Below are 21042 nucleotides of genomic sequence, written 5' to 3'. Positions count from 1 at the left end.
TTGTAATTTTCCAGAAAGAAAAAGCTGTATGTCGTCTGATACTGCCATTATGCTATGTAGACCTATAGGATTTACACTGTACAAATCTGCGTGGGCTATGCCTGGAAATCGTCTCTAAACCCTTCATCCATACAGACCCCCGTGGGGACTTTACCTTTGGAACCAAAATGCTGGAAAATTGTTTGTAATATTTAAGCTTTTACTTCGTAAACCTGTTGATGGTGATAATAATAGAGATATGTGAGACGAAGTACAACAGTTTGTGTACCTTTTTTTGAAAGACCTAAATTATTTCTAGAAGTCTTAGCAAACCTTCCTTTCAACCTATTTCACAAATACATATCGAGCACCCTGCATGTGCTAGACACTGTTTTAGGCAATGGAAATACAAAGGTGAACAAAGACAGACTTGGTTCTATGTTTGCAAAACTGACTTTTTTAGTAGGCGGGGTTAGACCTTATACTGCTAATTAAACATAACTCATTAAACTGTGAATCGTTTAATTATCACTGTAAGTGCTACAGAGAGAACTGGAGGGTGCTATGAAAGTTTACCTGGAGAATCTCGCCTTGTCTGAAGGTCAGGGTCGACTTCTTCAGAAAGGGATGCCTGAGCTCAGCATCCCCCATAGACCTATCCAAGAGTCCCCAGCCCTACACTTTAAAGAAGCCCATATTTCCCATTGTAGACCATGCTCAGGGTGCCCCCAACCTCTAAATCCCCATCTGAAGGAACTCATCTGGGTCTAACATCCCAAAGGGGCAAAGTATGAATACCCTAGATTTCAGGGGGCTGCTTGCATTGGTGTGAGCATGAACAGACTTTGATGTGCACACTGGGATGCTCACAGTCCTTTCACAATGTGCAAAGGAACTAAGGGTGGGGCAAGAAGGGAGATGAGGCTTTGGCCACTAGCAAAGAACCATGAGTTGTTGTCCTTATATCCCAACATTCTCATGTGGAACTCCAGGGGGTCTGAGAAGTCTACATTCTGTCTGTAGCATGTGAACCTCCATTTGCACTCTTGCTTTAAGTCCTAAAAATGTTATGGGTGGTCCCCGTTGATCTGGGCTTTGCAAGATGAGTTGGCATTGACTGGGCAAGGAGAGAAGGAGCATTCTGAGCAGAGGGGCCCACACAGGTGATGGCTTTGAGGTGGAGAGGAGGAATGATGTGTTTAAGAACTGAGAGGAAGCCACTGCCTCTGGGATACAGAGAGAGACTCACCGTAGACTGGCTAAAGAATTGCCCAGAACAACAGAAGAACGTCTTTGAAGGAACATACTACGTGACCCTAAATGAAAGCTCTCTGCAGCATATTTTATTTTATTTTATTATTTTTTAATTTTTTTTAAAGATTTTATTTATTTATTTGACAGAGAGAGACACAACGAGAGAGGGAACACAAGCAGGGGGAGTGGGAGAGGGAGAAGCAGGCTTCCCGCTGAGCAGGGAGCCCGATGCGGGGCTCGATCCCAGGACCCTGGGACCATGACCTGAGCCGAAGGCAGATGCTTAATGACTGAGCCACCCAGGCGCCCCTCTCTGCAGCATATTTTTGAATAGCTATTTAAAAAGCATGAAATAATTCATATTGCTAAACTAGAATTTCTATAGAATGTATACAAAAACATTGAAACAGATGTTTGAAAATAATTTTCTTTCAAATACTGAATTATCAGTGCTCCATTATCATCATAATCCCATGACATATAGACAATCATCTCCCATGTCCCTCAAGTCTCAAGCCTAGGAAGTGTGTCTGTTCCCATTGTTACTCCACCTCAATTTTTACATCCAATAAGTATTCATAATATTCATTCATCTCTTTACTAATTTAACTCACCTGTAGTTTCCTCAGCAGCAGTATAGGAATAATATTATAATAGAGATGTTCAGAGGATGAAACAAGCTGATATATAAAAAGTACTCAGAACAGCACCAGGAAACCACTAGGCTCATAACAGAATGATATGGTCCCTGGACCCATAGGAGCTTCCAATCACAGAAAAGCAAACATGTAAGTAATTCTGTGATCAGTATAGAAGAGCAGCAAGATTCTAAAACCACAGAGAAGGAACTGATTCATTCTACCTGTACAACAGAGTAAGGTTTCACAGGGAGGAGATATTTGGTCATAAGCCCAGAGGGAAAAGGACAGCTACCTTCCTCGGCAAAAGGGATGACATGACAGCATGGGGTAGAAGAATGTGTTGGGAAAGATTGGCTGATCAGGGTGACAGAGAATGGAAGGGTCTAGTGTTGAGAGTTGAGCATGCTGGGACTCAGAGTTGAGCCAGAGGAAGGGAATTGTAGAAGTTGGACCTTTATTTGGTAGGGCAGTGTTTCTCAAAGGGTGGCCATTGGATATTAGAATCCCCTGGGGCAGTTTGTTAAGAATAAGGCTCCCTGGGTCCACTCCAGACATCATGAATTGGAATATGGGGCCTGGGGCACTTTAACAAGTTTTCCAGGTGATTCTTGTTTTTCCTCATGGTTGCAATACCATGAGGAGTTAAAGGAAGTTTTTCAAGCATATAATTTATACAATGAGCTTTGTCTTACAAAGTGGCTAGCTAGGGGCAACCCGGTGGCTTATTTGGTTAAGTGGCAGACTCTTGATTTTGGCTCAAGTCATGAGCTCAGGGTCCTGGGATGGAGCTATGTATCAGACTCCATGCTCAGCAGGGAGTCTGCTTCAGGATTCTCTCCCACTTTCTCTTCCTCTGCCCCTTCCACCACTCTCTCTCTCTCCCTCCCTCCCTCAATTAAATAAATGAATCTTAAAAAAAAAATCAAGTGGCTAGCTATATCCATACTATTGAGAAAACCAAGAAGTTCCCCTTTCAGAAGAAAAACACCTATTCAGGAATGTGGGTTTCCCTCCCAGAAAATAAACTGGTGTCAGATGCTTATTGGATAGATATGGGGGGAAAATCTCAAAGCAAATATATTTTTGCTTATATTATTCTCACTGTTCCCTGGACGCTGACATCCAATGGGGAAACGATACAAATTCTCCTAAAAATTAGACTTGTTAGTTTTTCCCTATTATGGAACACCTATTAAAGACCCCTAACCTAAAATAGCCTTGGGGTTTGTGAAACGCTACTGAGAAGACAACATAAGTCAACAAAGAAATGGCTAATGTGAAAATTGGTAACGTTTCAGATTTCTAGGAATTAATGTCAATGAATTGCAGCACTCTCAAGCCTTCTTCCTTAAGATGCATTATCCTAAAACATTATGTATTACTCAGTGCAAGCTCCTTATGCTTAAGATTTTTAGTTTTACAACTCTCTTTCCAACGAGCCTGAGTATTTAATAAAGAGAATAAAGAGTTTGTGGAAACCTAAACACATCACAAAGTTCTATTTTTTGATTATTACCCTTTATTTTATGGAACATAACATTTTCAAAGCAAGTTTAAAATGGGGAAATTCTTGTAATATGATAAAAGGAGAGGAAAACATACAAAATAAAAATGTTTGTACATATACTATATATATACATATATGTGTACAAGTGTATATAAGTATGTGTATATATACAGTTATTATTAAAACTAGATCCCTAAGTATAGAGTAAAGATTAGAAGAACATAAAGTATCGGTTAACTTTTTGATTCCAGGGATGCTGACATTATCAGTGATTTCTGGTTCCTTCTTTGTGCTTTTCTATAATTTTGGAAATTTCAAAAATGAACTCACCTTAGTTTTATCATTTAAAAAAGCCCCCAGACTTGTGCATGGTGACGGGAGGGTGGGAGGTGCAAGAGGCAAGAAGGAGTCCCTGGCAGTCCGTAGGGAGTACCTTGGGCCCAGAGAAAGACGAAACCTCCCCAAGACCCAAAGCAGAACCAACTTCTCCTTCCTCTGTGCTCCCCTCTCTGTCAGGATCTGCCTGGTCGCTCAAGAGTGAGTTCTTGGAGGTTGGGAACTGCATGTAACTCCTACCTGCCAGTTCGGGCAGAGTCTGGCCCAGAGATGTTCCAACGTGGCTTCGATGAGTGACTGCTCTTTGGTTCCTTGGAAGCAGGAGCTGACATCTCATCCCGTGGAGCCAGGCTCTGGATCCTGTTGTCCAGAGGTTCCCACTTCACCTTGGGAGCTGATCTCCAGCCCAGGCAGGGTGAAGAGAAATGCTGATTTCGTGCTCCACTCCGGAGAGCTGTAGGCAGGGTTAGTTTTCCAGTGTTAGGATCTAAGGAGAGAACTCCCTGCTCTAAAATACCCACGCTGGCTCCCAGAATTTTACCATCATAGCTTCATTCCTTCGGGATCTGAATTCTTATAACAGTTCCCTATTAAAATGAAAATGCCTCTGGGAGGCATTAAGCTCTTGTCAGCAAACACCTTGCTTATTAACCAACACCTGAGCTGCCAGCCATTTGAAAGCAAGTGCCTGTTGGGAAGGTGGGGAAATGGTGGAGGGTGGGGGCAGCTGGAAGACCTGAGACCTTAGAGTGACTGGGCTCAGAATGTCGCAAGATGTCTAGGCCTGGCGGTCAAGGGGAAGACCCGGGTCGGACACATGGCGGGTAGGAGTGCTCTGGGCCTCAGTTCTCCAGCCTTCTGGGTAGTTTTGCTTTCTCGTCAAATGCACAAGACTAGGAATAGAAAACTAATTGGTAAGGAGTTGGGTTGTGTTTTTTGTTTGTTTGTTGTTGCTGTTGTTTGGTTTGTTTGTTTGCTTGGTTGGTTGGTTGGTTTTAGGTTTGTTTGGGTTTGGGTTTTTTTGTTTTGGGGGGGTTGGAGATAAAATTGGTTGTGATTTTTTGAGTCACAAGCTTTCACATTCAGTGTTTGGGCCCCAACTATGCATCTCAGCATTTAAATTAATAATTCTTTGTCTTACATTAATTAATCAACACATATTTAACACCTCTCATTTCTCTACAAAATTCAAAGCCTTCATTTCCTAAGCATTTTTAAAAATGTTCTCTGAAAGTCTTTCTGTTGGTCTGTGTCTTTTTGGAAATGCCAGACTAGAGAAATATGCTGGATTTTCCCACTTTTGTGTGTATTATTAGTCATCATGGGAGAGCTAAACAGCACTCTGGATTGAGTAAGATTGCCTGAACAGTTTTCAAATATTTGGGGTTCAAAAAAACCCAAAATGTGTTTTGCCAAAGCATTTGCTTTTCTCTTCATTTTCTTTAAACCCATGTTTATTTCAAGGAGCATTTATTCCATGTGTTTTTAATGCATTTACACTCAGTTCATTAAAATGCTACTCTATAATAGTTCCTTGGCATCCAAGAGACCCGTGGAGCCCTTCTGCTTTGAAGGGGTAGGTGTGCTGTACCCACCCCACCCCACAGTCTGGAATGGCTCAGCTCCTTCCTGGAGCCCAGGGAGTCTAGGACATGGAGGGCCTGGCACGCGGAACACTTGTGCCCCGGGCCCTGTTGCCATGTTGTCCCGTCTACCTCTGCTGTGCACACGGGCCAGTTAGTAGTCAGGAAGGTCCCTCACAGTTTAGGGCTTGGTCAGAATCTAAGTGTTTCAGAATTCCATCCCTGCCTTGAATCCTGGTGACGCTGAGGACTTAAGGGCCAGGCTGCAGGCCACATGGCCTTATTAACTATCAATACCGAGATGGAGGGTGTGATTAGGCGCTGAGAATGTCCCCACTGTCTCCATTACTGTGGTGGCCGGGAGTGACTCTACTTTCTAGGGGAGTTAATATGAACCTGATGGGTAGAAATTGCTCAGTAGGTCACAAAAGACATGCTTGACAGGCCATCGCCCCATTGTGTTCTAGATGCATGGCCCCACCCTGAATGCAACCGCATAGAAAGGAGTGAGATGCAGATAAAATAAATGGTCAGAAGAAGGATGTTTGCAGCCTGATATTTATGGGTCAGTGGATTAGCTCAGGGTAGTCTGTTCCCCAAATAAAATGTCTCCATGCATGCTTGTGCTGGTTCTCCATTGACACGGTCATACCACATGTCAAGAACTGGGCTAAATTCTCTACAATGTTACCCCACTTAGTTGTCATCACAGTCCCCTGAGGTAGACATTATTATCCCCACCTTGCCGATGAGCAAAATGAGGTGCAGGACAAAGCCACTTGCCTCAGGTCCTGTGGTGGAGCTGTGGTCAGCGGTGGGCAGGGTTTTCTTTGACTCAGAACTGCCAGGTTGGCATTTCCCAGGCCAGTCCAGGCCTGAAGCTGGGCCTTCCTTCACTGGAATGCCCCAAGTATCACCTCTTTACTGGAGACCGGTCCTGGAGGAAAAGTAATTATTTTGATAGGTCTTAGTGAGATAGGGAAACTGAAGGACTCCATAAACATCTGCTTTTTGCTCCTTTTCCTGCTTCTATTCTTGTTAGGACCTGCACCCCCACCCCACTTGGCACATGCCTCAGAATGCAAATAGTGTATGTCCTCCTCGTAAGGGACAGGGAGTTAATGATTTCTTTAGACTAGATAACATCTAGGGAAGGACCAGGTGAGAATGACCAGAGGAAGTCATCTTATGCATATTCCAGACCAGCAGTGCTAGACATCTTGATGCCAAGACCCACTAGCTCCAAAGAATAACACCTGGGCTCTTGTCTTTGTTCTAACCAGTTCCTGCATGCTTGAGGGGACACATCCACCTGACTACTGTCCTCAATAAAAACCCCAGGCCCCAACAAAGTCAAGACTCATGCTCATTTCCTTTCCAAGTCTCCCAGACACTCTGTCTGTATCTGCATTCTCTCTATATCTTCAGTAATCTCTGCTTTCACTTCCTGCTGGCTCACCTTTGATTTCCATCCTTCAGGAAGCCAAAGACCCTCTTGGCTGGTCCTGTGAGATCCTCTCTGGGTCCTCAGACCCAGCCTGCTGGCATCATCTAGAAAAGGGCAGTGCTGAGGCTGGGGAGGAAATTTCCAAGGGCCAATCTCAGCATTAGAAGTGACTCAGATTCTTCTGTCCATCTTCCCTAAACTCTTTCTCTATCAAGACAAAAACATGTGCTCCAGTTACTCATTGTCCCTCTTCAAGTGTAGGTCACAGCATGGAAGACAATCCTCCAGATGTGGTCTGGCCAGCATCAAAGGGTGGGACTGCCTGTGCCTGCTTTCAACACTCAAAGTCTGTTAACAAAACCCCAATAGCTCTGCTTCCCCAGCCCACCCATTATGTGGCTGATTCGTGTCACTGTGGCCTCACACTCAGCTACCAGTTAACAAACACTTTAACCTCTTACTCATTTACTTACTTCTTTCTTATTTTCTCATTCCCCACCAGCACCCATCCCTGTTAGGTTCCAGGTAGTCTAAACACATCTTCCTGTTCCTGAGCTGCCTGGGTCAAGTTTCTCATGCTCTCAGCTCCACTGGAGCTGGCTGCCCATTTCATTCAAAGTTCTTTCTCATTTGCAGCAAATATGGACATGGGCTGGTGAGAAGTGCTTCTTCTGGCACCTGTCTGTGCACTTCTCTACTGCCTCTGTTAAAATCCCTAAACTTTCTTGTTCTTCCCACTCCATGAATACTTTAAGAAATATCCCTTTTCAATGTCTCCGGTATTTTGAGAAAATTCAGCTCATTCTGACACTGTGTCTACCTGAGATTTTTGTCACAGCCCAGGCCATGATTTTGGTATCCTCCTTAATTTGAGGGGCCTCCTTCCACCTTGAGAACGAGTCCTTCCCTAGCTGCAAGAGCATCCTGGGAAGGCATGATGATTTCTTGAACCTTTCCTTCTTTTTCACTCAAGTTTTAGGGTCAGAATTTTGTCTATTTGGAGACTTCTCTATCTTTTGTGCAATCTTTCCTTTAGAATCTCTGGCTATAGAATTATCCAAACTTCCCCTGAATTTTTTGAAACCTACTTTTCCAAATCCCAAGTTATGTCTAATGCCCAACACATTCATTTCTTAACAGAATCATTCAATGATAAATGGTCATATTTTTTATAGTTCTTATTATTTCCAGACTCCGCCTTGACCTGCATTACTGTTCAGAATTAAGACCAAGTAGTAATTCTGTGTATTGCTTCCTCCCCTGTGTGCTGAGGCAAACAACAAATTAAATGAAGGCACTACCTTTAGTGAAAGGAGCCATTAAGCAGATATCCAAATAGATGAAATCCTCCATCTCTACCAGGAGGTGCTTTAATGATGGTTTTGTAATCTACAAAAGGAAAGAGTTACCCAACTCTTGGAGGTAGCGGGGTTGCTTGACTTTACTTCCTCAGTAGTGTTTTTCTGACCCACTTTCTTTTTATTGTTTTTCAAGGTCTCTCCAAAATTCTTCCATGTAAAATGTCATAGACTCATGGATTTCTGTGTCTTTGTGAAAATGGCCCAGAATATGAAGTAGAAGATGTTGGTGTATAACCACCGTTGCCTCTTTTATATATTGGGGGTGGGAATACTTTCCTCGGAGGGATGTTGGGAGAGTTAAGCAAGACAGTGTTTGGGCAAGGGGCCATGCACACTGGAAAGTATGGTACAAATGTTTATAATTATTTTTACTGAGTTATTATCACTTTATCTCTTCAGTGAAACATGTCTGTGGAAGGGGTATACCTCTCATTTACAACACTCCAGACTTGAGTTTTACTCTACAACCCTTTGTAAAACCATCTACAAATTTACCTTCCCCTATTAAATTATCCAGGTCCCATTGCTGATTAGATCTAATCAATGTACTAGGTAATAAATAAACTTCTTGAAGACAGGGAGCCTCTTTTATTTTGGAACACCAGACACTAAGCACATACTAGGATCAGGCTTTAGCTGTCTGAAGAATATAGCTTTTTCTGCTTTACACTGTTGGTCTGGATTTTGCCTAAACACAGTCAAGTTCTGCATGAGAAAGGGAAGTGAACATACAAGGTTGGCAGCCTATAGGTAGAAAAAATAATACATTTGTTTTACTATCAAACAGAGAAACAGGAAGGGAAAATAAATTATTACATAGTGCACAACTGAGATTTCTAAACTTAAAACCATAGTATTTATTTTTAAATACCTTTCATTAAGATGTAATTCACATACTGTAGACATTTGCCCATTTAAAGTATACAAACATTTCAATAATTTTGATATATTCACAGACATGTGCACCATCACCACAATCTCAGTTTAGAATATTTTTATCACCCCCAAAGAAACCCTGTACCCACTGGCATTAGCAATCACTCCCCATTTCTCCCCAACTCCACACCTGCACAGCTCTAGGCAACTGTTAATCTTTCTCTAGATATACATTTACCTATTCTAGACATTTCATATTAATGTAATCATTATGTGAATTTTTCTTATGACTGGCTTCTTTCTCTTAATATAATGTCTTTAAGTTTCATCCATATCATTAGCATGTGAACATGGGCCAGTCAGTATTTCATTCCTTTTTATTACAAAATAATACCCATTTTATGGATATATCCCATTTTTTTTATCCTTTTGTCAGTTTGAGGTGGTCTGCAGTTTTGGGTTGTTATGGATAATGCCTCTATGAACACTCATGTGCAAGGTTTTGTAGAGATGTAGAAATTTTCATTTCCAGGAGTATGTTTAACACTTTGAGGAATTTGCCAGTGTTTTTCAGAATTGCTGTACCATGTTACATTCCACCGGCAAATTTATGAGGGTCCATATTTCTCTATATCCTTGCCAACTTTGTTATTGTCTCTTTTTCATTATAGCCACCTTAGTGAGTGTCAAGTGGTATCTCACTGTGGTTTTGATTTGTACTTACCGAATGACGAAGGATATTGAACAATTTTTCATGCACTTGTTGTCCACTTCTACATTTTCCTTGGAGAAATCTACTCAAATCCTTTGCCCACTTGTTGAGTTGTCTTTTTATTATTGAATTTTAGAATTCTTTATATATTTTGGGTATCAGTCCCTTATCAGATATAGGATTTTTAATTTTTTTTCTCATTCTGTGGGTTGTGTTTTCACTTTCTTTTTTTTTTTTTTAAAGATTTTATTTATTTATTTGACAGAGAGAGACACAGCAAGAGAGGGAACACAAGCAGGGGAAGTGGGAGAGGGAGAAGCAGGCTTCCCGCCGAGCAGGGAGCCCAATGCTGGGCTCGATCCCAGGACCATGGGACCATGACCTGAGCCGAAGGCAGATGCTTAACGACTGAGCCACCCAGGCGCCCCTCACTTTCTTGACTGTACCATTTTCAGCACAATTTTCTTTCCTTCATTCATTTGTTTATTCATTCAGCAAACATCAAACTCCTCTATACATTAGCAATGTGCAATTTGTAAAAGAAATTAAGAGCACAATTCCATTTAAAATAGTATCAAGAAGAATAATATATTTAGGAATAATATATTTAGGACTCCTCTAATTGCATCTCCATCTCTCTACCAGAGAGATAAATGGGAGAGGGATGGACTAGAACAGAACAGCATTGGCACTGGAACTGGGAGTTTCTTCAAGTCTCTGGGCTCTGGTTTGCTTTTGTTCAGATCCCAAACTCTATGGTGTTGACTTTCTTGACCAATAACACATCATTATTCAGATAATATAAAGAATATGCAGAGACAGTATGAGTAAATCCTATTAAAATCCTTTCACATCTGAAAGAACTTAGGTTCCAAATGAGCCACTGTGATGCATGTTCAGGTCTGCATGTGAGAGAGGCATAAAATTACAGAGACTTTTCTCAGCTCAGAACAGATCATTAACTTGCTTTTACCTCCTGTGTCAGGGGTGGAACCCTGGACACCTGCACAAAATCAGAGTCCTGTTACTGGAGACCAGAGGGATGGGAGGCAACCAAAAGCATCTACTGTAGACATTTACCATGAATTCCTTTTGCCTATTGACTTTGGTCATGGTGTGGGACCTGAGAGGGAAGAAGACTCTCTTTGGAAGACTGGCTTTCAGGGATCACCTCAGGCATCCAATCACACAGTGGACAAAAAGCTACTGAGCAAATCTGTCTTCAAAGAATAACCCAGAGTTCATTATACTATAAAAGAATTAACTCAGGAACAGCCAGATGAAAGAGATGTACAGAGCATGATGTATGGGAGAGGGTGTGGATCTTCCTTATTCTCTCCAAACTCCATTCTCCCCAAAACTCCACATATTCACCAACCCAGAAGCTCTCAGAACAATTTTTTTTAATGAAAAAGTTCAATTTACCTATTTCTTCTTTAACTGCTTATGCTTTTTGTGTTATATCTAAGAAACCATTGTCGAATCCTAGGTCATCAAGATTTATTTCTATGTTTCCTTCTAAGAGTTTTATAGTTTCACCTCTTAAATATTGATCTATGTGTGGCATAAGGAAGTAATTGAAGTTCATTCTTTTGCATGGGGATGTACAGTTGTCCCAGCAGCATTTGTTGAAAAAATTATTTTTGCCCCATTGACTTGTCATGGCAAACTTGTTGAAATCAGTTGACCATAAATGTAATGGTTTATTTCTGGACTCTAAATTCTATTCCATTGATTGTATATCTATCCTATGTCAGCACCACACTGTCTTGAATACTGTAGCTTTGTAGTCAGTTTTGAAATTGGGAGGTGAGTCCTCTAATTTTGTTCTTCTTTCTCAAGATTGCTTTGACTATTGTGGATCCCTTGAATTTCCATATGAATTTTATGATTAGCTTTTCCATTTCTGCAAAAAAGACTTTTTGGATTTTGATAGGGATCACATTGAATCTGTAGGCCAATTTGAAAAGTATTGTTTCCTTAATAATTTGAAGTCTCTGGTCCATGTACATGAGAGTCAGTTTCAGTAATTTGTATTTTTCTAGGAATTTTTCTATTTCTTCTAAGTTATCTAATTTGTTGCCATTTAATATTTATTTATTTATTTATTTAATTTATTTATTTTTAAAAAGATTTTATTTATTTATTTGCCAGAGGGAGAGAGAGAGAGAGAGAGTACAAGCAGGGGGAGTGGCAGGCAGAGGGAGAAGCAGACTCCCCGCTGAGCAGGGAGCCCGATGTGGGACTCAATCCCAGGACCCTGGGATCATGACCTGAGCCGAAGGCAGACGCTTAACCATCTGAGTCATCCAGGCGCCCCGCCATTTAATATTTATTTAATTCACTACTATTGTTCTTATTTTTCTTGATATTTTGGGTCCTTTCAACATAAATTTTGGCTACAAACCTATATAAATTTTTTACCATATGCCACAAAAACACACATGCTTTTGTGTACATGTGTCATTATAACTTTACTGTTTAATCAGTTCTGTTTTTGCCCCTTAGAAGGCTGGTGTGACTTAGCTATGTAGCTCAATGTAGAGCACATGGTCCAAATTATTATAATTCTTCTCTCATGGTGATATGAGTACAGCCAATACTTATTTGGACAAGACTGCTTTAAAGCTGTGAGCTAGTCTGTCTTTTAAAATTCATTTCCATGTTCATTCTTTGCTACCTTTTGTGGAAGGTGGAAATTCACATAAACAGTGTAGATAGCAAAAAGGAAAACCACAAATTCAAGAACTAATTTTCTTTCTTTTTATTTATTTTTATTTTTACTATTATTGAGACACCCAGAAGCAACGAGAAAGGAAGATAATTTGGTTTCTGGAATTGTAGCTCACCACTTGGACATTTTGAGAACTCTCCTACTTGAAGTCAGACCTCTTAATATAGCTTTTATGTGACAATAATCATAGTGTTTTAAAGGCTAAGCACACACAAGATTGACAAACGTGGCATAAATTTAAACAACTCATATTGATTTGTATTAAGTTAGCTTAAAGAAGAATCTATGTTCCTTCTAGACTTGTCTAATTCAATAGTCACGAGATTTCTTCAAGGGTTATAAACAATGAGAGTAAAAGAATGACATTCTTGTCTTTGCTTTTCGTTCAAAGAACAAAGTGCATACTTAACGTTTACTAGAATAGAAAAAGCAAAGAAGCTTCCTTGTTTTTAAACATAGCACTAATGTACATGCTCTCTATACTATGACCATAAATCCAACTACAGTACATAGCAATTCTGTTCCCACATTTGCTCAGGAAGTCAGATATCCTCAATACCTCTCCTTCAGTCATTCACTCAGATGCAGTAAGTCTCCTAACTGTTGCCACTAGGGTTAATTCTGAACCACCTCATCTTATTTATTTTCCTATTCAACTGTAAAGAAAATCTCCTGGCCAAAAAGAAAATATGATGCAGATTTGGATTTTGCCTAGAAATCTCTCCAGTTTGCTTCACTCTTACTCATTTTCAGTATAGCATTAACAAGCAACAAATTGATCAGAAATTGAAGTAAAAGGGCCTTATTCTGGCTACCCGTTTCCACCTTAAACCCTTTCCTGTCTAATTAAATCTATTAGGTAAGCATTTGTGGAATTCACAAGCTGATTTTCCTCTAACATTTTTTTTTTCCAGGAAAGAAACACAGCCCAGAGAACAAGAATGAAGCTTCCATTGAAAGCCCCAGAAGGAATTCAAGTGGAAATACCCTGAGGTCCCTGACCACAAGACCTGGCCTAGCGAACAATCCCAAAGGTGATTGCCCTTAACTCTACTACCCATTGACTCAACCTTTCTTCTGTGTGGTAAGTACCCTGCCCTCAGGGGAAAGCAAAGTCTGACTTGCAGCCCTGCCCTTGTCACCTCATGAGACACTCCCAGAGGACATTGCACGTAGCTGTTATGCCTTCCTCTTGCATAGAAAAGCATCCCACACTGCCCCTGGGATACAATCCATGGATACTTTGCTTTGTCCTGATCACAGGCTCTCAATATATACTTTCTGTGGTTCAACAACATCAGCATCTCCTAGGGGCTTATCAGAAATACAGACTCAGCTTCAATCCAGACCCCCTAACTCCAAATTTGCATTTTTATTTAACAAGATCACCTGATCATTCCCAAGCATCTTAAAATCCGAAAAGGACTGCTCTAAAGCCATGGTTTCCAAACTTTAGTGTGTACCAAAATCCTCTGGTGGGCTTGTGGAAATATATTATGGGCCCCACTCCCAGGGTTTCTTATTCAGTAGGTCTAGAGTAGAACTTGAGAATTTGTTTTTAAAGGTTCCTAAGTGATGTTGATTAGGCTGATCTGGAGACTATACTTCGAGAAACCCTTCCCTAGAGGTATACCATCCCACAATGACTAGGAAATGTCGAGGAATCTTCAGAATCTAAAATGATGTGATCTGCAAGTTATTATAAATAACTCATCATGTGACTGAAGCTACCTCCTTTTTTTCCCCCCACTTTGCCACAACCTCCTGCTACCTGCCGAAAGTCTGTAAGTCTGGTGTCCTCTAACACCTCCTGGTTCATAGCGCTCCACCCTCCCAACATGCCCTTCCCTACTCCCAAGCTGGAACACACCAGGGTTGGCCACATTCTGGCTGCCATTGCTGGGAGATGTCTCCCCTGCCCTGCCATGGGCAACCTCCGGGCGAGTCAGCCCCAGGGCTGTCCCCAGCTGCCCTCCTGCCCCAGGCCCTCCTGTTCGCCACTTCCGTCTGTGCACAGACATTTGACTATTCTCCTGAGGAGAAGGTCAGCTCAGGCTCTGCCCTTCCATACCTGTAAACCTCGTGTGCCTCTCTCCCCATTTTCCTCCTTAGCAGAGTCAGTTGTACTGTTTTCAAGAGATTTCTATCTCTGCCCCCAGACAAGAGTTCTAACACAATTTTGGCAACGGACAGATTTGCCAGAGTGGGACATTACAGGAAATGCTGACCAGCAGGGCTCCAGCCTGGAGCTGAGCAGGCTTGGGGAGGCAGTGCGGTCTTGCTCCCTGCAGGCAACCAGCTCAGAAAGTGTGCCCATTTCCCTGAAGAAGCATCTCACACCCCCGGGTCCTCTGGAAAAGCGGGCTTGTCATGTGCATGTGTTCAAGCCAGTTTTTCAAGCCATGGTTGAAATCCATCTAAAATGTTTAGCTAAAAAAAGTTCAAAGTGTGGTTTATAGGAGGCCTACTTGAACGTGAATCCGCAATGGACTAAGACGACAGAGAGACTACAGAGCACTCCCAAGTCTACTTTTTAGAGCAATTTCTACTTCCAAGGCAAGGGTGACTATTTCCTTTATATAAAAGCACTACCCCCTCACCCGTGCCCCCAAAAGCAGCTTCATGTAAAATTCTCCCATTTGCCTGAATGAGAAAAACATCTTTAATACAGTTATACAAATGTGATTTCCTCACTGGTGAATATCACATTTTTGTGGGTTCACAAAAAATAAAACTCCTTTTCCTTTTGGCTGAAAATTGCTTCTGAAAAGGAAAGGCGGTTTTGGGTTTTGGTGCTTTCTTTCCCAAGCAGGACATGTTTTTTTGTGTTTTTTTTGTTGTTGTTGTTGGTTTATTTTTTTTCAGTGGTGAGAAACTGCCTCTGTGATACACACAGTCAATTTTCACCTGCAAATAAATTGGTTTCACACTAAATTTCCCATTTGGACCAGGAAAGCCATGCTTTACCTGGTGAACTGGTAAAATGTTATCCGGACCACATTCGCCAGAGCCTATAAAACTGTCAGTCATGGAGGAACTTTCCCTATGAGGCAGGAACCACAAGGACATTAACCCTTTTGCAGTGAAAATAGGGGGAAAAAAATCCAAATTCTCAAACAGAAGGCAAACCATGTCCTCTTGGGGCCCGACTGTATCTGGTGGCCAGGTGCGATCTCAGAGATTTGTCCCTCAGCTGAGCAACCAAGACATTTTGCAGACACTTTTCTCCCCACAAGATAGCACTCAACCTCTTGCACCCCAACACTTAAGAAACCCTCAGGTTAGATACAAGGCAATGAGGTAAATTCCTATTCGGGACAAATGATTCTTGCCAGATCCTGATTTACCAGACATTTTGTTTTTCTCACACTGAATTTTTATTGTCTGGATTTTGGTAAATTCCTTTCTCCTGGGTTCCTTCACTCACGGGGGTGCTGAGGAGGAAGAGGGACCCTGACATCAGTGAGATGGTATGGTTTATGATCTTCCGGGGCCCCCTCTGGTGAGAATGAGGAGTCTTTGTGCATTCTGCCAATTTGCAGTGAAGTGGAACCTGAAGTCAGCGAGGTGGTCCTGAGTGGTTATTCACAAGCTGTGCTGCCTCAGACGACTGGCAGTCCCTCACCAGTCCGTCTTCTCCTCTATAAAATGAACACAACTTAGTAGAGTTGCTTCTAAGAAAGGTAGTGAGGAAGGCAGGTTCCAAAGTCTATACATCAGGCAAAACGCATGTAAAATCAATACCGCTTTCGAAAATCTCCAGTGTGGAACACAATCTGTTTCCTTAATTGAGCCTATATTCAGGGGCCACATTAAAGGGGGCTGTGTATCTCTCTTTCCTCAGGATGAAGCCATCAGCCTATGAGGAGCACTGAGGAAATAAGATCCCAAGGAAACAGCTGATTCACAGCTCAGGCTGAGGCAGGGACTTACTCAGGGGGACAAGACTACAGTCCCTCCTCTTCCCTACCTGCCTACTCACTGGTAGAGATTGTTTATGGAATTCAACTAAGTAAACACATACTTACATAAAATATGATCGTGTTGTATGAACGTGAGGATAGCAATGATGGCGATGAGGACATATTTGCCTAACTGTTCTAGGGGTAAGACACTTTTATATATCTACCTTCCTTCCATCTTATTTTCATAACAACCCTATGAGGTGATTTTTGTTAATTTGATTTCACAGGTCGGTAGTCAAATTCAGAGAGACAGGGTTGAGACAGGGACCTGCGCTCCCTCCCTAGCTCAGGATGCTTCCATAGGAGCATACCTGACCTCAGGCTAGGCACAGAGAAAATGATGGGATTCCAAATCAGCCAATATTGAACAGCCAAACCACCAGGTATAGAGCAAGGCTCTCATGCATCCACTCTATTTAAAGGTTTTGTTCTTATGATTGAAAACATTGGATTCATCATGTGTAACCATTGTAACCACCATTGTAGTCTCTGATGCATTTACAAAATGTAAACATAACAAAATGTCCCTAGCTTTTTTGTTTCTTAGTTAATATATCTCATCAATATAGGATGAGTTTCCATGCCTACCCTGTGGGGAATCAATAACCCTTACAATGGTTTGGCACAGTGAGGCACCTTAATTTACTACTTCACTCTAGCCTAAACTGAATATTTTTAAGTGCTTTCAATTTTGGTGTTATTTATAATTACAAAAAAAAACAAAAAACAAAAACAAAGCTTGTAAATAAGCTAAATCCATGGAAGATCCTACTAGGATCCATTTTTACTCCAACACCACTTCTGACACCAAAGGAGGGGGGCTTGGGGTTTGTTTTTTTTTATTCCCTACACTGACCAATTTTCTGATGCAAACTCGGTGTCCTACAATTTAATTCAATTTAATTCTGACACTTAATAGAGTGGCAGTGAGTGGCAGATCCCACAAGTTAAGGACTCAGTCCCATAACATAAGTCTGCTCTCACTTCAGATACCAGTCATAAGTCCAGGCCACCTACTTCTCACCTACTGGCTATAAATTGGGGGTTCCCACATTCCACTCCTTGGGTTTGACAATTTTCTAGAACAGCGCACAGAACTCCAGAAAATTATTTACTTACTATTACCAGTTTGTTATAAAGGATACAATCCAGGAATAGCCTGAAGGAAGATAGGCATAGGGTAAAGTGTGGGAGAGGGACGGGAGCGGGGGCACGGGAAGTTTCCATGTGACCACGCCCTCTCCAGGTGCACTACCCACCGAGGATCTCCATGTGCTCACCAACCCAGAAACTCACTGAACCCCACAGTTTAGGGGGTGTTTATAGAGGTTCCATCTTGTAAGCAAGATGGATTAAATCACTGGCCATTGACAATGAAGCCCAGCCCTTCTTTTCCCCCCAGAGGTTGGAGGGGAGGAGAGGGTGAGGAGAGGCTGAAAGTTCCAGCTCTCTAAACCTGACTTGGTCTTTTTGGTAACCATCTCCCATCCTGAAGGTAACTAGGAGCTTCCAGGTACCAGTCATCTCATAGCATGCAAAACACTCTCATCATTCCAGAGATACCTTAGAAGCTCTCCCATCAGGAACTGCGGATGAAAACCAAATACATATCACAATATCACAGGATATTTACACACTAATTAGGACGGGAACATACAATGGGATACAAGTACCAGTATTAAAAATTCATATTGTAGAAGACTACCTATTGGCAAGGGAAAATGGTTATGACTACTAAATAAACAGTATGCTATCACGGCTATAAAATTTGTAAAAGTCTATGTGGTATGTGCGCATGCCAGAAAACAAGGTCCAGAAAGATACATAACCAGAGGTTACCGCAAGTAACAATTTTTGTTTGCTTTTTCAAATATTTGTCCTTTTCCATGTTTCTCAAGTTTTCTACATCGAAGATGTCTGAGTTTTGAATCAGGGGAGACCCATTATTAAACAACAAAACCAAAACTTTAAATTGCACACATCCTTAGGTATGTTTGTAAAGATCTCCCTTCGGGTGCCAAGCAGGTCACATTGTCAAAGGCGGCCTGACAGCAGATGGGAACATGCTGACACCATAGAACAGCGCCCAGATTTCCTCCTGACCAGCACCCCCAACATGCCACCACCACACTGAAGGATTCTCTTCCCCCCAACTTCTTTATCTAACATTGGAATTCTCCTCCTGCAAAAGAACATACTAAGACAAGTTAAAGCTCCCATATAGCTAATATATCTATTTCCATTTTCTATCTTCCTTCTGTGGTAAGATGAACTATGCATGAGAAAATGAAGGATTAAAGCATTTTAAAAGTACATGAGGAATGTAAAATTACATACTAGTTGTGCTTGTGTGTGTGTTGTGAGAGAGTGGTTGGGAAGGGGTTGCCTTGAATTATCCACAGAATTATCTCAGTGTCTCCTCACTGTGAAAGGGTCAGTTACCATGTAATAGTGAGCTAAGTTTAGTTTAAAAAGTCATGGCTTTTGTAATTATATGAATGAAGGAAGTGCAACAAAATCCTCTAAGCTCTTTAAAATGTAACTCATGGGGCACCTGGGTGGCTCAGTCAGTTAAGCGTCTGCCTTCGGCTCGGGTCATGATCCCAGGGTCCTGGGATCGAGCCCCACATTGGGCTCCCTGCCCAGTTGAGAGCCTGCTTCTCCTTCTGCCTCTGCAGGTCCCCCTGCTTGTGTGCGTTCTCTCTTTCTTTCTCTCGCTTTCTGTCAAATAAATAAATAAAATTAAAAAAAAATAGAATAAAATGTAACTCATAATATCTGTTGCTTGAACCTAAAATTTAAGCAGTTTTATCAAAATAAGATTGATTCTTATGGTCTATGAAACCTACATAGAAAGACTTCTACAGATTTGAAAAGATAGTGTCTTTTTAGAAATCATCACCATCCATACCTCTAGGGAAGAAAATCTGTGGTACGGACTTCTGGATGATTTTTTTATTTGTTTGTTTGTTTTATGAGGTTGCAGAATTTTCATACTAAATTCATATTTCATTTTGCCCAGGTCCTTAGATGATAGAAAGAAATGCTTATGTTGTGGAATTCTGTCTCTATCAAGACTTTACAATGTTCATTGCTCAAGTGATTAAAAAATATACACTGCCCCTTTAAAAGAAACATTTTGATCTTTTAAATCCATACCAAGTTTCTTTTTGCCTCTATCAAAAGCTGGTTAGCCTCCAAGGAATAACAATTTCATTCTGGCAGAATATTGTAAAGATCTTTCACAAAGCTTATTGCAAATATTTTCATCCATTTTTGCCATTCAAAGCTCCACAGAACTCAGAGGTGGCTACAAGCCCCCATCCTGGGGAGGACCGTGATGGATCCCAGAGATGGGCTGAGAACCAACCAGCAAATCCAAAGCAGCGGGAGCCTAGAATTCCACCACCAGCACAAGGTTAAACCTTTCCAAGTAAAACACATCTGTCTTTCCCATTGTTCAGACTGATTCCGCTCGGACTTCGAGAAGACTGTGTTCAGTGTAAATGTGATTTAAACTTCCATCTGCGAAAGCAATTAAACAACGCATTCAGGTTTTAAATTCTTGTGCTGAAACAAAAGCAAGTCCCCATCCCACCAGTGAGCTTATCAGTTCTTTTCCTCTTCACTACAGTGCCAAACAAGGACTGCTGAAGAAGGCAAAGGGAATGAGCAGAGCTATCAGCTGTTGCTCTTCATGTGTGAGTTACAGGGAGCTCTAAACTGTCCCAAACCAAAAATACCTTCTGAGCTGGAGGGGCTTCATCTGGGTTAGATGCAGTCAGACTCCAGTGTTCTGTCAGACCCTTATTTGGGAAGGTGGGTGCAGAGAGTGAGAGAAGAAAACGTCTTTTGGGGAAGACAATGGTTCATTTTTTCCTTTTTACAGAAAATGCAGAAATATTTTTTATATTTATATATTTTACATTACACAAATACTAAATGCTAATTGCATATTTAAGCAAAAGAATTATTGAGAAGGAGTAAAAGATTATGCAAAATCTTACCACCCAGAGAGAAGCAAAATGAATATTTTGGTATATTTCTTTCACATTATTCTATAACAATCTGCCCATCTATGCATCTACTGGTTGGATTCAGTTTGCTTCACCAACTTCAGGTGTGAACACAATTGTGTCTGTTTTGTTTTTTTTTAATTATTCTTAGATAGGAAAAAAATAAGCATCTCCCTCCTGAACTAACCAACAACTCTGGCATTCCCTCCGTCCAAAGAGTTTAAAATTTCCCTGCAATCTGATCCATGTAGGAGGACCAAGTGGGTGTCAGTCACTGACACACAGGGTCACAACTGAACACTATCCCCTCTTCCTCCAGTCCGCTGGACCCATGACAAGCCATGCTGCTGCCATGCCCTTAATGGCTTAGGTCTCCACACAGCCAGCTGTGGTCACCCTCAACAGGCTCCATGGTTTCCATTCTTTCAGGTCTTACAGGTTCAGCCTCTGTGCCCTGTTCCAGGATGATGGGATCTGGCATTTTCTGAGCCAGATTCAGCTTTTACTCTGAATCCTTAGGCTCTGATTTGAGCCTTATATATTGAGTAACTGCTGAATATTCTATTATACACATATAATGATTTATTTAGCCTCTCTCCTCTTACTGGATATTTAGAGCTTTTATTTCTAT

The 21042-nt window shown here is 41.4% G+C and overlaps 1 long non-coding RNA gene across 6 annotated transcripts in view; it reads right to left on the bottom strand.

Annotated features, from left to right (window-relative positions):
* LOC123848152 (uncharacterized) overlaps window positions 1–21042 on the bottom strand; it is a 143617-nt gene that overhangs the window by 43779 nt on the left and 78796 nt on the right. For 4 of the 6 annotated variants that reach the window (XR_010409591.1, XR_008506520.2, XR_006791685.3 and 1 more), the window contains 3 exons: window positions 6760–6954; window positions 6084–6237; window positions 3694–4171 (listed from right to left, as the gene is read on the bottom strand). This is a non-coding gene — a long non-coding RNA (uncharacterized LOC123848152). Of the gene's footprint in view, window positions 1–3693; window positions 4172–6083; window positions 6238–6759; window positions 6955–21042 lie in introns of those variants that run through there. The other 2 variants (XR_010409592.1, XR_010409593.1) reach the window with 1 other exon arrangement.

Source organism: Mirounga angustirostris, unplaced genomic scaffold (assembly GCF_029215605.1).
Source record: "Mirounga angustirostris isolate CCGP_5_RB_7025 unplaced genomic scaffold, mMirAng1.0.hap1 SCAF_2, whole genome shotgun sequence".
In the NCBI taxonomy this organism is placed as follows: Eukaryota; Metazoa; Chordata; class Mammalia; order Carnivora; family Phocidae; genus Mirounga; species Mirounga angustirostris.
The sequence above is the reverse complement of the archived record's forward strand: the minus strand, read 5'-3'. Positions and strand labels throughout refer to the sequence as shown.